We start from the raw sequence: 14,781 nt of genomic DNA on the forward strand, positions 1-14,781 counted from the left end.
ATGGCATTGAAACATTAGATGTCTCTAGAATTTAGTGCCTTCCATCCTATACTCGCAATTATCGCCTTTTGCTAAGCTGCAATGATACAAATATTCTCTGTGCATCCCATGATTGTAAATTGTTTGAATTCCTATTTTTTCCATGTCATAAATTTAACGAAAATCCTACTTTACTACACGACTTTTGAAAATGGCAAAAAGAGGGAAAATTGGAACAGTTGTAAGTTGAGATGGAGAGTTGGTGTCCGAGAGGATCGAAGTCACGATAGTCCAAGTGGTGAGTAGCGGCGTATTTAGCCGAAGGTCGTGGGTTCGAATCCCGCTCGTGACACTGACTTTGTTATCACAATCAAGACCTTACATAGAAAGAATATATAATAAGTTATCCGATTTCGTATCATAAGACATCAATTGCTCTTGATGGACGCAGCCTACAATACGGTGGTTTAGGTTGATCTATAGCCTGGTATGAATCCTGATAATAGGCTTTTGTTTATCAATGTGTAATTCTCTTAATCTGTTTTTATAAAAAGCTATTTGTCTAACTTTCAAGTTTATCGGTATCTGTCCTGCAACGACGAAGCTGCTTGGACCGGCGTAGTTTTATGTCTCTTTAATATCCTTATTACCTTCTTAGACTTTGTAATCATCTTATATATTCATAATTTCATTTATATATTTCATTTTCCCTCGATCATTCCTACTCTACTAACATTATCTTCCATTTTCTTTCTCTCGTCCTATCTACCTATCTCTACCTCCATCATTATCCTTTCTGTTTGCCTAACTACCTCTCCCTCTCTCTCTCTCCCTCTCTCTCTCTCTCTCGCTCTCTCTCTCTCTCTTTCCCTCTCTCTTTTCCTCCCCCTTATTGTAAGATAGGACAGTATTGTCCTAAATTTGTGCACATAAAAAAATAATAGTTTAGTTCCCTCTCTCTCTCTTTTTTGATGATTTGAGAAAGTACTGTTACGTGGCTGTAGATACAAAGTGGTTTTTTGGCAATATCTTCCACGTCTAAAGTTCAAAACATTATAAGCAAGGCGTGGCAATTTGATGCACATTTTTTTGTGATAGTTTAACTTGACTTGGTGTAAAGTTGTTTTACACTGGCTGATCTTAGTGTTTTCTTTTAATACACATATAATCTATGTTGTTAAGTTGCTGTGGACTATGTTTTCTGCAAATTTTGCCTTTGTCGAAAACCAAACTAGTTATCTCTATGAAATATTTCGATGTGTTGTTCCTTTAACATTCCCTACAATACGTTTATGCTTCTAAACTTCTTTTACCTCCAATGTTACTGTAACTTCAAATCTGAAGCAACATATCAACCTAATGCAATTATGACAATTTGACAGATAAATGTAAACAACTTGGAAAAAAGACAATAGACTGCAACATTAATGTGTGCTGTGGGTGTTGTTTTTTAAATAAAGGAAAATTTCGCTATTGAAAATATTGTAAAAGCTCAATTCAAAAAGCAAAATTGATACGAAATTAATTGTTAAGATCCCGCAAATTTAAGTTTTTGAAAAAATTATATTGTGGGAAGTTACCATTTAAAATTTATTTTTTCTACGACCCTTTGATTTAGAGTAAAGTGCGCGCGCTTTTGTGTGTATGTGTGTGTGTTTAATATACAAAACCGATTGTCGTATATTAATTAGGGAAGATATTGTGAAATAGACTTAGTTCTGGTTCGCTTTCAATTTGTTATAATTTAAATTATGATTAGAGTTAAAACAATTTAATGGGTGTTTGAACTTGAATAAACATCAACGCTGGAACTTGTGAAATGAAGTTTCAATTATGTACGTATGTAGAGAAAATAACAACCCAGATAAAACATAAATAAATAAACATACGCCAAAACTCAGATAGTTCTTAACCAATGTAATCACGTCTATACGGTTGACCCCCTCCCATAACAACAAATAAAATAAAATAAAAAGACGGTTAGTCGTTTGCGGGCAGTATTGGCTTTGTCCCAGGGAGTTCACATACACATTTCTCCTGGTGTTTGGTGCGGGTTTTGTTTTCCTCTCTAATTGAACCAGGTCGTGCGTCATTGTGTTGCCTAACGCGTTTTTTGTGTTGTTCGGATTTCTAACTGGTCCAACGTGAAATGGTCGCCACCTGCCGTTTTAAAGGATCCCGGCTAAATTTTGGTGAAAAGTAAGAGTAATAGGGTTGGTTTGTCGAGAGACAATTTTTCTTAAATTCCTTTACATCACCATGCAATATTGGACATTTAAGATAATTGCAAGTATTATTGATTATTTTGAATAACAAAATAAATAAAAATTTGATTAAAATAGGTCAAAAAATGAGGGTGCGCAACAGCAGAGGTCATATCAACTCTCGGGGTGCCGGTGATTTTGAAAAAAAGCCCATTTGTAAGTATGTCGGGTTCGAATGCACGGCCGCTGGATTCGAACCCGGAACCTTCACCTTACACTGATGAGCGCCGTGTCAACGCCTAAACGTTGGGGCCACCGACGCCTTTCTGTCCTTGTGCGTCAAGATTATGTATGTACATATCGACCGATAAATAACATCGTAGAAATGCATTTAACTAGGAGAAGAAAATTAAACCAAAATTCTGTTAGATGAGATTGAAGGTATAAGAAGTTATAAAAACCAAAACGCGATTTCAATTAAGTGAGACAAAATACTTTGTTTATGTGAAAACAAGTCGGATTCGTTTTAAGCATCTTTTAACTGATGTAAATAGGAATTTTTACCTCAATAAAAGAAGTATTTTTGGGTTGGATGCGCATGTTTCACTAAATTCATAAATCGTTGGAAAACAGAATAGTTTTTTTTTTTTTTTTTTTTTTTTTTTCAGGCTTTGTCGACAAAGTTTATATTTTGTCATTGTAAGTTAAAAAAATAAAGATGAAATTAAAAAATAAAATCTGCTAAAATGTTTTGTTATATTTTATTTCCTCAATTCTAATTTGTTTTGGGATTTTTATCGGAATCGTTGTTTATGCCAACAGCTGAAGAAAATTGCTTAGTGGAATTTTTGGTATATGTGTATGCTAGTTCAAGTAAGTCGATGGAGAAAAAGGATCGACCCGTTTTCACCACTTTTTCTTTTTTATACACTAATAGTTTGTCAAACATTTACCACTTCTCATTAATTTTTCACCCAAACTATTTAAATATTAATTGTATTTTACAATTGACAAGGAGAGGGGGACGTGCGGTCACCGATTTTAATAAGGAAGCCAAGGAAATAAGCAAAATCTTACAAAATGAGACTAAAGGTATAAAAACAACAATAACAAGATGATTCCATTAAATTAGACCAAGAAACTTTGTTTATTCAAAAATAGAAAAAAAATCAAATCCGTTTTAATCACCATTTAATACCAGTAAATACGAATATTTATCGTAATAAAAAAATTCATTTTTGGACTGCATTTGCATTTTTGGCAAATGTCCGGTGATCCAGTTAAAAATAAGTAATTCCTAACTAGAACGTAACTTCTAAATTGAGCACAATCGCCCAATCGTTGGAAAGCAGAAAATCTTTCTTTCAGGTTTTATCAACAACATTTAGATATTGTCAAAAAGAAAAACACGGATAAAATTTAAAAAATATATATTAAAATGTTTTATTTTATTTCTCCAACTGTAATATATTTATGGAAGGGACGTTGTGCAAACAGTCGGAGAAAATTGTGCAGTGGAAGTTTTTGAGTATTGGATCGTAAAGCCCAGGCTACCCGTTTCACTAAGTCGATGGAAATAAGAATCGACCACGCTCAGTTCTCACCCTGTTTGCAAATACACCACTCAGCCTGACAAAAAAAATTGAACCAGATAAAGTGGTTTTTAACTAAATCCACTCTTTTTAATAACAGTGACTTTAGAAGGCAGTAGTCTGGCAAAAAAATGGCTGCATTTTTACGATGCCAGTATCCTTATGGGATTAGTTTCGAAGAACACGTAATATGTCCAAAAATTGAAACTTAAAATATCTAAAGTATATCTGGAATAATCACGATTTTTCAAAATTCTAAACGAAAAAAGAACGTTTCATGTAAAAAAAATGGTTTCCAATTCCAAATTAAATTGGATTTTGGTGAAGAATCATAAGATAAATGTCTAAAAAATTATCATTATACAAAAAATCAACTTTTTAAACTGTTAATAAGACAAGGTAATCTGTTGTGAAACAAGATCCATAACAACAAAGCTTGCTAAGGTCCAAGCAATTAGACAGAGTTTCTGTTGAACCCAGATCAATTTACGTCTTGATCAAACGGAATTAAAGCAATGTCGCAACGCTTCTTTCGATATTATATTATATATTCGAGATATTATCAGAAACGATAATAATAAAACCTTGCACCGTCCCGTTTATAAAGCTGACGAAGGGATATTCCTAATCAATGCGACTTTTTAAAATTCTTCTTGAAAACTAGGAGGATTTCAAAAGTAAGCTAAATTTCATAATGAACTCATTTTTGAACAATCTTATTAAAGATCGGCTAAGAGGCTAAAATAGATCAACAATGGCTTAACGAAAGCAAGTGTTTCCAAGTGTTTTGTACTTTAAGCTTGTTGGGTCCTGTTAACTAAGAACTTTGCACTTAGCAGCTGAGTTTTCATTACTAAAATTATCTGGTGGAGTAAAGGCAGGGACTACGCTGCTGCACATCTTTCGTGTTGGGCAAAGCGAAACTGCCAAAAATGAGTCAGCATCTCCCTGCTTATGACCCTGGGCGCCGTTTGATAATGATCTTTTTAGGAACGTGAACAGAATATAATAGGCAGAATTTTTATAGGAAACTTTCTAGTATATAATATTATTTTAAATAATCCACCCTCTAAGTAAATAAATTACAAATTAGGCGACAGCGTTTTCGATTAAATACTTTGTAATTTAAAAAGAAAAACACACTGGCTAAAGATTTTTCGACGAAACAGAGTAAATTTTTACGCCAACAGGCCAACCCTACCGAAACAAGTTTATATAAATTTCTTCTGGTAAATGCTAATTTCACGATGGAAGTTGGAAGCACTCGTCAACACTTTCCAACTTCGCCAAGTACGTATCGAAGGAATCTGAAAACAAATTTAATTCCGCTCTGATGTTTTAGGTGATGTAAATTTCCCTGATAAAAGCCTCCGACGTACGTCGGCTCCTGTAAATCATTATTAATCACGGTTTGTACCTGACGTAGGTTTTGTCAAAGTAATGATTTATTCACAGTTCATCATCAAAGTTTTGAACTCGACATTCATATAGAATTCTCAAAATAATACGTACGTCAAACATTTCCTCCTCGAATTAAACCCCAATTATTTTGTTTTACAATATTAACATTGGAAGGGACGTGGGATCGCAGATTTTGATGAAACTTTTTTTGATGGTATTAGTTAAAACGTGGGATCGCAGATTTTAATGAAACTTTTGTTGATGGTATTAGTTAAAAAAATAGTAGACCGAACGATATTGCCAATTTACTTCTTCTATACTTTTTCTAGGAGGCTTAAAAACAACATTTTAAGTAATTTTTAAATAAGTGTTTCTGCCTTTTTTATACGTATATGTTCATCTTATTATGTATAAATCGATATGTTTTGTTTTATCTACAACAAGAACATAATAAGTTAAAAAGAATCAAATGAAGGTAGGTTAAAAAAATTGGCTGTCGATAAAAACAATCCGAATTTGTTTTTATTATAACAACGTGAAATCTGAATTTTCGTAGAAAATAAAAATATACTTTTCTGGGATGGATTCGCGAAGTTAATTTTTTTCGCTGATGTCCAATCACATAAAAATCCATAACTCATTTGAATTTTATCCAAATTGAACGTTAATATAACCGTTACAAAAAGGGAATGTCAACAAACAACTTTTCAGTGAAATAAATAAGGATGAAATAAAATAAAAACGCTCCTATATTATATTCTTTTGCCTTAGAACGAGAAAAAATCGTAAATTTTTAAATATCCTATAAAAATCCTCCTTTTTTTATTAACTATGCCGTCTACACCCTATGCCATGGCAGAGCTCCGGCCTTTTGAATTTATTAACAGGGATTTAAAAATGCAAAAAAGGAAGACTAGTTGCTCGTTGCGAACAAGGAAAAAGCCGAGTCAAAAGGTGGCTGAGTATTTCGAGCAAAGGTGGGAACAAAACAGAAGTCATTAACTCTCTTCGTTATAACTTTGACATTGCGAACAAGTCTAACATACAAGTTAGTTCCAGCTTGATCCCTTGGAAATACAATAGTTGAAAATGACTGTTTTGAATTCAGATCATTTCCAATCGTCGTCTCACTCGGTGAAAACTACAAGATCGAGCGACTTCAATTACACTTTCACTGACTTCATCAGATCACTTCGAGATTAAAATTTGTTTGCAAAATGCTAAGATCACGACGCTGAGGATGCATTGGCTGCTAGCGAGTCAGTACTCTCGAGTACAGTTGGTTGTTTTAGACAAAATTGATCTGAAGCTTAAATAGCATCGATTGCAGAATGTGAAAATTGTGTCACCTCCATGATTATAACGATCTGTTTGATTTTATCTTCAACGTTTTCTTTTTCTTTACAATCTCTTTCTTCTTTCTCTTCGTCCCTCTATTTCTCTTTCTTCTCTACTTCCTAACTCTAGTAAATTTTCCCTTTTATTTCATGGCGAGTTCACATAAATATGTAGTGAAATTATTATTACTTCATTTTAAATTGAATAGCACAAGCTTAAACAATTGTTGGTCCTCCGGGCCGAAGCACCAACGACCTATGCGTCTATAATCCACTTTATCTCACTTCAGAAAGAAAATTATTTTAAAAAGATGCTTTCAATACATATTTTTTATGTGTTTTTTCGCAAAGCATACGAACCACCAAGAACGAGGAGTGAAAGGTGTCATGAACTTCATGCATTACCCATGAATGCCAGCGCTTCTCCCCAAAATTTCTTCAAGAATTTTTTCATTTATAGACTCTTCAGCTACTGTGTATATAGCATATACAATGTTATTAAGTTAATTCTAAATCTGGCAAATGTAGAAGCATTACATAATTTTAAAATTCCAGTCAAGTACCGCGTAAAATTTCTAGGGCTTTATTTAGACATTATGATGGAATCTCTATTCAAATAACATGGTATTGAAGGATGAAAGACTTCACAACATGCAAACGAGCTTCTTTTCAAATATATGGGGATCAGAACCTTCTATTGGTATGATGTTTTACAAATCGTAACATTACAAATGGGCAGGCCTCTTCCTGTTACTTGAAAAAAATTGATACTCTCCGAAATAGACACTTTTATGCTTAAAAACTACTCCCAGTATATTACATGTAACACAAATGGAATTTCGCGCAGATGTGGCAGGATTTTTTCCAGATAATCTGCTAATTTTTGCCGATGGTTCCGTCTCATAAGGCAAAACTTGTGATTTTTATGATACTAAATATAAATGTAGCGAACAATATTTCCTATCCAACACTACTTCTATTTTCACAGCAGAGTTGACAGCAATAGATAGAGTTTTAAATTATATCTACTCAAAGAATGAAACAAAATTCTGCATTTTAACAGATTGTAAAAGTATCGTTGAACACTTTAGAAATTTTTCTATTAATTCTAAATGTAGTAATTATATCATATTCGATATTTATAAGAAGATATACGACCTCAAAACTATTGGTAAAAGCGTTGTGCTATGTTGGGCCAATGGCCATTCTGGTATTCGACAAAATGAAATCGTGGACTAAATGGCTAAAGATGAGCGCTCTGTTATCAGATGTAATATTGAAAATCCTAAAGAAGATGGGAAAATTTTTTTTTAATGTGTAATTATCTTTGGCAAAATGAATTTGATTCCGCAATCGCAGGGCGATACTATCGGTCATTATTTCCAACGTTGCATATAAAAAACCGTGGTTCGCAGATTGCAGAAGTCGTAAAGACTTCCATTCTGTTTTTTCAGATTGAAGTCTAATCACAGTATTTGGGATGTTATTTTCATAAAATAGGTTGGAGAGCAACGCCAAATTGCCCAACTTGTGACTCCGTATCGACACCTCGACATATAATACTAGCATGCATTGAATTTGAACAGTAAAGGGAACAGCTTATGAATAACTTATACAGACAATATCATCAAGACCTCAGTAAGAAACACTTTTAGCGTCCAACGATCTAATTGTTTATGATCTGCATAATTTTTTAAAATCCATTAACATCTCGTTCCAAGATATATTTAAAAAGCTTATGTATACTTTATAACTTTTAGATACAATTATACTTTACTTATACTTTTTGTAGACTTTAAAATTTTGTTGGAGTAACTGTTGGGGGGGAGCTCTCTGGTTCCGCACTGTCGGGAAATCTGGGTTGAATTTACCCCCGTCTGGAGTAGGATTTGAATGGAGGTAGCACATGCACATTCCTCAGATAAGACTTAGGCCAAGTAAAGTGAAATAGGAGTAGCCTCTACCTCTGCTTCCCGTTCGGTGTGGAGTGCCTAGTGGGTGTCTGGGTGTCTGCCGTCGGTTTCCAACTGTCTCATATCAGTCCTACATTATTCATTCAATTGGCAGAATATCGTAATGATGAAGCCCAAAAAAAGTTAATTATTACACGTTGGTTTTATTTTGCTTATTATTGGTTAGTACAATACTTCACCTACATAATAAAGGGTTATATCAATATTTAAAAAATAGATTATATTAATAATAAAAAAACGTTTTTATTAACGATATTTTAACGCTTTTTCAAAATGAAAAGAAAAACCAACCATTTTCTATCAAAGACAAACAAAAGATTGCACTTGAACTTCGATATATCGATCACTTGAACAAAGAGAGCCTTCTTTTCTAAACAGTTTGGATAAATATGGAAGGAACGTTTTTCAAAGTGTAAATTGTTGATTGCTTTTGGTGTTTCCAACAGGGGGCTCGCCGAATAAAACGAGAAAAAAAAGGCCGTTTGGTTGGGATCTACTGTAAGGCGTGCGTTGTTTTGGAATTTTTACATCTTAAATCTTTTACACGCACGGCCATCGCGGTGCAGAATTATTATCGACAAAAACGGGAAACGAACAGGAAATTGGCCAGGGCCGGTGAACTGAAAAGATCCGATTGTTTTACACAATAACATTCGACCGCACGTGACACCGACGACTTTGAAATTCCGGCCCGTGGAGATCGACTTTTCATCACGACAGAAATTATCCTAGCGTTTATTGTAGTAAAAAGTAGAGTCAATCGCAATTATGTTTGATTTGGTAAGTTTTTTATTTTATAATTGGGTAAACTTTTGTTTTTAACGTTTGAAAATAATGCATTTCGAATAGAAATACATATTTAATTTTAAAAAATAAAACCTATATTATCTTATATTAATAATATTGTTGTTGTTATTTAAAAAATTATATATACACACATTCATATTTATTTATTTAAAAGGTACTATAAACGTATAAATATATAATTGATTAAAAATGAACAAAATGTATTGGTTTAACGACGCATAACGTCATAAGAAAGAACATTTTAAATATCATGATCTATATGCAAATTGTAACTTTCATTGTATCATTTTCACTGAGCATAAGTTATTTTTATTAATTGTTAAGATGTTGTTTTTTAATTATTGATGGTTGTTGGTTTTTTTGCATTTTAAGACAAAATAGTTAAAGAGGGGGAGCGGGCAGCACCCAGAAATCGATACTTGTTTTGTTTTTTAAATAAATAATAAATTTTTTGAAAGTTTGGTTTTGGTTGTCTTCCTCTGTGGATTTAACATGGATCAAGATTTAAAAAAAAAATTAGCCAATTCGTTTTCAAATGGGAGAGTAAAGATCATTACAAGCCATGTCTCCTAAAAATTAGTTGCTTTTTTTTATAAAATTCATTTACTTATTTAGACTTGTACTTTAAATGTTCAACAAGCAGAAATGTTGAAACAATGAGTATATATGTGAACGTGCACATAAGGTACGTCTGCACGGACATACAAAAGGTTGGTAAGGCATGAACGACCTCCACGAAATGATGGTTGCCAGGTTGGTTTACCAGCAGATGGCAACTATCCCTTCCCGAGCTTAGGCAACTTGAGTTGTCTCGTAGGCAACGTCGTTTCACTGTCAGACCAGGATTGGCGGGTAATGTTATGAATAACAATTCGCGGATTAAGGTATCTGAGTGATGGGATAATTTAGAAGAAAAATTTTAGTAACGGAATTGGGCACGGTCGGCTATGAACGGCATTTGTCGGTATATATTATGTGATTGGACATTTTGTTCCCGAGAACTCATCATCAACAAGACAAGAGGATCTTTAGCGTCCGCACCTGCCTACTCGGCTTTATCGGACGTTTTGATTCTCAAGATGAGAGCTGACGCACCTCTGCATACGACGGAATGGTGTTACCGCCGCAGCATTGGTGAAGAGGCGTCCCAGCCCCTAAGGGCCGAAACAACCTCGCTCTCCGCTTGTCCATTCCGAATGGTAGGGCCCGCATTGTGCATCGGGTCGTATGCCGCACGCAAAGGGCTAACAGGCCAAAATACATCACCCTGCCTCCCTCGCGTACTCCCTAGATAGAGAAGGCCTCTCTATCTCTATGTGATTGGACAGAAGGATGTTAGCAACTATTGATCGAAGAATTTTAGATTGTAGAGTTTGGAATTAAGAGTGTTAGGGTGAGTAGATAGATCAGCCGTGTAAATTGTGTAGAGGAAGGAAACGAGTACTCTACCCTCAGGTCGCCAGGGAGTATCGGGTAGGAGAAAGAAGTGTTTTGAACAGTTTGGAAGCAATGGTTTGTAAGGTTTGATTTTAGTATCACGAACAGAGTAGATGGTGGATGCCTTTGAACTTCCACGGAAGCCCCGGGTGCCATACGTTGCATGCTTAGCAATGCTTTCACTTCATCTGTTTTTGTCCATGAGCTGTACATCTCATCGGAGGGGATATGAGAGTTTTTGTATTGTAGTATAGGTCCATAGTGTGTTGTCTGTTGTGGTAAGTATGTCCGAGTGCTTTTTGTAAGTTTCGTCGTTATATTTGTTCAAACTTTTACTCTTCGCACCAAACTACTAACTAGCAAACATGCCGTTGGTGAGATGCCGATCGCGTTTGACAGACCAAATCAGAAAGTAAAATCGGACCAAAATGGCAGGAAACGACCAAACTACAAAATGATTCAACATTAATTCATTTTTGCATTTAAATTTCATGAATAATTGTTCTATTTTTGTGTTAAAGGTTACAACGTGTGTTTAGAGGATACCATTTTTTTTGGAAATGTGGCTTATAGACATTTGATTTAATTTTACCTAGCTTGGACAGCCTAAAATATAAATTATTATAAGTTTCCCAAAATTGTTTACAATTATTCACAAGTTTAACAGTTAACCTTCTTTAGAACATTATGGTAGTTTCGAGTGTATTAATTAGACTTTTTTGCCTCAATTTGTCTTTGTTGCCAAAATAAGAATTAAGCACTTTATACCAGTCTGACAAACAATGTTTTATAATAATTTTACCATCCATCATTTGATATTTTCTGAAGAGGTACTTCGCCTAATATTTCCACGATATCGATCCGGTTGACGGCATTAAACTTATACGGATGACAAAAGGAGTTCTGTCACGGGTCGTAGCCTACAAGAGTGGATTATTAAAGAGGGTGTGTAAACATTATGGCCATACATCTATGGGTGGCATAGCTTTTAACCGGCGACTTTCAGCCTAAATAGCGGCCCTGTTGACCTCGATATGCTAGATCGTTAAGAAGGGGAATTTACGCGTAAAGTGAAGCCGTTGAAAACAAAATATGCTACGTAGGCTAGGTCCCGCTAGGGATGCTCTTATGTGTAAATTATGAATGTGCTGGGTCATGTACGTTTGTACGTATTCTGTATAGTTGGCGGCGAAGGATAAATAGTTAAGCCCAAGAGCTGTTTCTGGAAACAAAGTATACAAGCATTTACCTCTAATGGTCTATGTTTTAAGTTAGTTACCCAATTGAACATAAAGCTTCCTACTCGTATTTGCTATGCCTTGCTTCTGGGTTCGAATCCCAGCTAATGGATTTTTTTTACGATAATATGAAAAAAGTACTTTTTTGATACTGATCCCTCATTCGCGATACCCAACGAGTAGTTTGAAGTTAAATCCTCATATCTTCCAGCAATTACTTTTTTTTACTTTATTTAAATCATAAATATATCAAAACATTCATTACCACAATAAACATACCAACTATACAGTTAAAAATTTAATACGCCTTTTTAAAAACTCCTAAAAATTGAGCCTCCTTCACTGTTCATGATGCAATTAAAACTCCTAAAGCCCTCCGCAGGTCCCGGTGAATACTATAGTATATTTCTTCATGTTCTGATGTTCTGAATGTAGTGAATTACATCATCTCTACAAGCATTTACCCAGCAGAGCTAAAAACTGGGAAGATACCAGTTTTCAAAAAAGGAGACATTTGACAAGGCCATCGAAAAGGTACTCTACAATAGATTGTCTAAATTTATCCAAAAAATCGGATTTGTATATGAGAATAAATTCGGGCTTGGAAAATCACTTTCAAAAGAAGATGCTCGTAGTAGAATAATTGATTGCACAGTCGAATCAAAATCAAATAACATCAAAGTAGCGGGCATACAATCGGACCTCTTCAAAGCATTCGGCTTGATTGACCATTACCGTTTACTTCTCAAGAGGAAAATATTAGAATTATGTGTATTGCTAATGAACATTTTGCCTCTTCTGCAGGGTTGCCGCCAGAAAACAAAATTCTGTGGGGAGACTCCTGAGATCCCAGTCAAGTACGGAGTATCACAGATTTCATACTTGGCCTTCTCCTATTTTTAATATATGTAGGTTAATGCCTTCATAGAGGGGCTAAGGTTGTACATTTTTACTTGTTTGGGGACGATGCCTCCTTAATCGTTGCAGGAAGTTTTTCCGATGAGTTATGGCTCGAAATTACGCACTCAATGTATAAAGACGTGGTTTGGATTTCGAAGTATGGTATTGCTCTTAACATAAAGTAAACCGAATCATATTGGTACATGGCAAGAGTCTCCATTGGACCCAATCTCCCAAATTGTTGTGAGTTGTCCTTAACAGCACGTTAATGTGTGAGGAAAATATCTTTTCAACTGCAACCTAAACTAAGACAACTTAGTTTTGTTGTTGCGTCGAATGTTTATGCAACCGCCAAGTGCGAATGAAATCAGAGTGGTTTATTCGAGCTGTTTCCAGCCAACCCTCAATCAAGGACTGATTTTTTGTGGCAGTACAATCCACAAAAGAATTATTCATGTTATTTTTTGAGCCTAGCTTTTTAAAAAATTAAGAATCCTGACCTTACTACCATGCTTATACATTCACGCCTTTGCAATTTTTGCTGTTAAGCATAAAAATATTCCGGTCAGGAACTCACATCTTTGTGAGTATAAAACTAGAAGTACAAATTATTTCCACTACACAATAAAAAGCACTCGAATTAATAGTAGAAATGTGTTTTATAAATATGCGATAATTTATAACGACTTCCCACCTGATATTAAAAATTGTAATAACATGACTTCATTGATATCGTTATACACGAATATGTAGAATTCTTGAAGGTGAGAACGACAAGAGGTAATAAAATAAAAATATGACGATGACGCCGTATTCAAAGCAAACAATCCAATTGTTTTATAGAAAAAGTTGAACCTTTTAACTAAGTATTGTAAATGTAATTTAAAAGTTTACCTATCCTAAACTAAACTCATTTTTTTAACGAAGCAAAATCAGATTCTTCCATTGTCCACAAATTGTTTTATAAGGGTCAAAAAGTTAAGGTTGTAAATCAATAAGGCATCTGGTATTTCTACCAGCCTCTTGACTCTCTGCTAGCCTCTTGACTCTCCTTTAACTCCCACTTTGAGTAAAGCTAACAATGGTATACCAAATCATATTTGGGACAGTCGTCATTTATAAAGCTCAGTTTTCATTACGAGTTTTGGAAAAACTGCTAAGGTATCTCTTCAAAAAAGTGTTTGATTTGCTATCTGTCACTCTTAAATATAATATACGTAAACATATGTTAGATTTAAAAACTGACATCGTATTTTATATACCTAGCAAGCTATACATTCACTATATTACACGCTCATAAATGCATTCAATCAACACAAAAAGGAAATGTAAGACGAGATATTTATGAGTACTATATAAAATAAAATGAACTGTTTACTGGAAGGAATCGGAACAGGGGACCCAATTACTCGCTGCCGTGATCATTCTTACATGCTCTCTATATGGAGCCAAGAAAATAAAATTATTTTATATTATGTTTTATTACATATTATTATATTATTTATATTATATATTATCATATTAGGTTATATGATATGTTATAATAAGAAGTTAAGATATTGAAGAATAATTGGTTTATAGATAAATTTATTAAGCTTACATGGCCAATAATTCGTGAGACGATAGTTGAGTTTTTATGCTTTTAACACGAAGGGTTTCAATTGTAGTAAACAACACTGTTTTTTTTTTCCTTTACGGTACAGATGTAGGACAAATAACAAGTGAACAATGACTTGGTGAGCAAGTCGGAGGCTACTCTGTCAATTACGGTGGTGATGGAACGTTATTAAATTAGATTCTATTTAGACTGTTGAAAGGTAGTTCCCTCCAATCTCTCTCCAATTGATTTTTATTTTATCCTTCAATTATTTCTTTTAGAAAAGAAAGCTCAAATAGCGGGTATAGCAAGTTGA

At 34.3% G+C, this 14,781-nt stretch overlaps 1 protein-coding gene across 1 annotated transcript in view; it reads right to left on the bottom strand.

Moving 5' to 3' along the window:
- Positions 1–8,497, bottom strand: part of LOC106667985 — a 132,190-nt gene extending 123,693 nt beyond the window's left edge. Inside the window, exon 1 of the mRNA XM_024229434.1 lies at positions 8,478–8,497. The gene's annotated coding sequence lies outside the window, so the exon portion shown is untranslated. The remainder of the gene's footprint in view (positions 1–8,477) is intronic.
- Positions 8,498–14,781: the final 6,284 nt, after the last annotated feature.

This window comes from Cimex lectularius, unplaced genomic scaffold (assembly GCF_000648675.2).
Source record: "Cimex lectularius strain Harlan isolate CLEC.00 unplaced genomic scaffold, Clec_2.1 scaffold232, whole genome shotgun sequence".
Lineage (NCBI taxonomy): Eukaryota > Metazoa > Arthropoda > Insecta > Hemiptera > Cimicidae > Cimex > Cimex lectularius.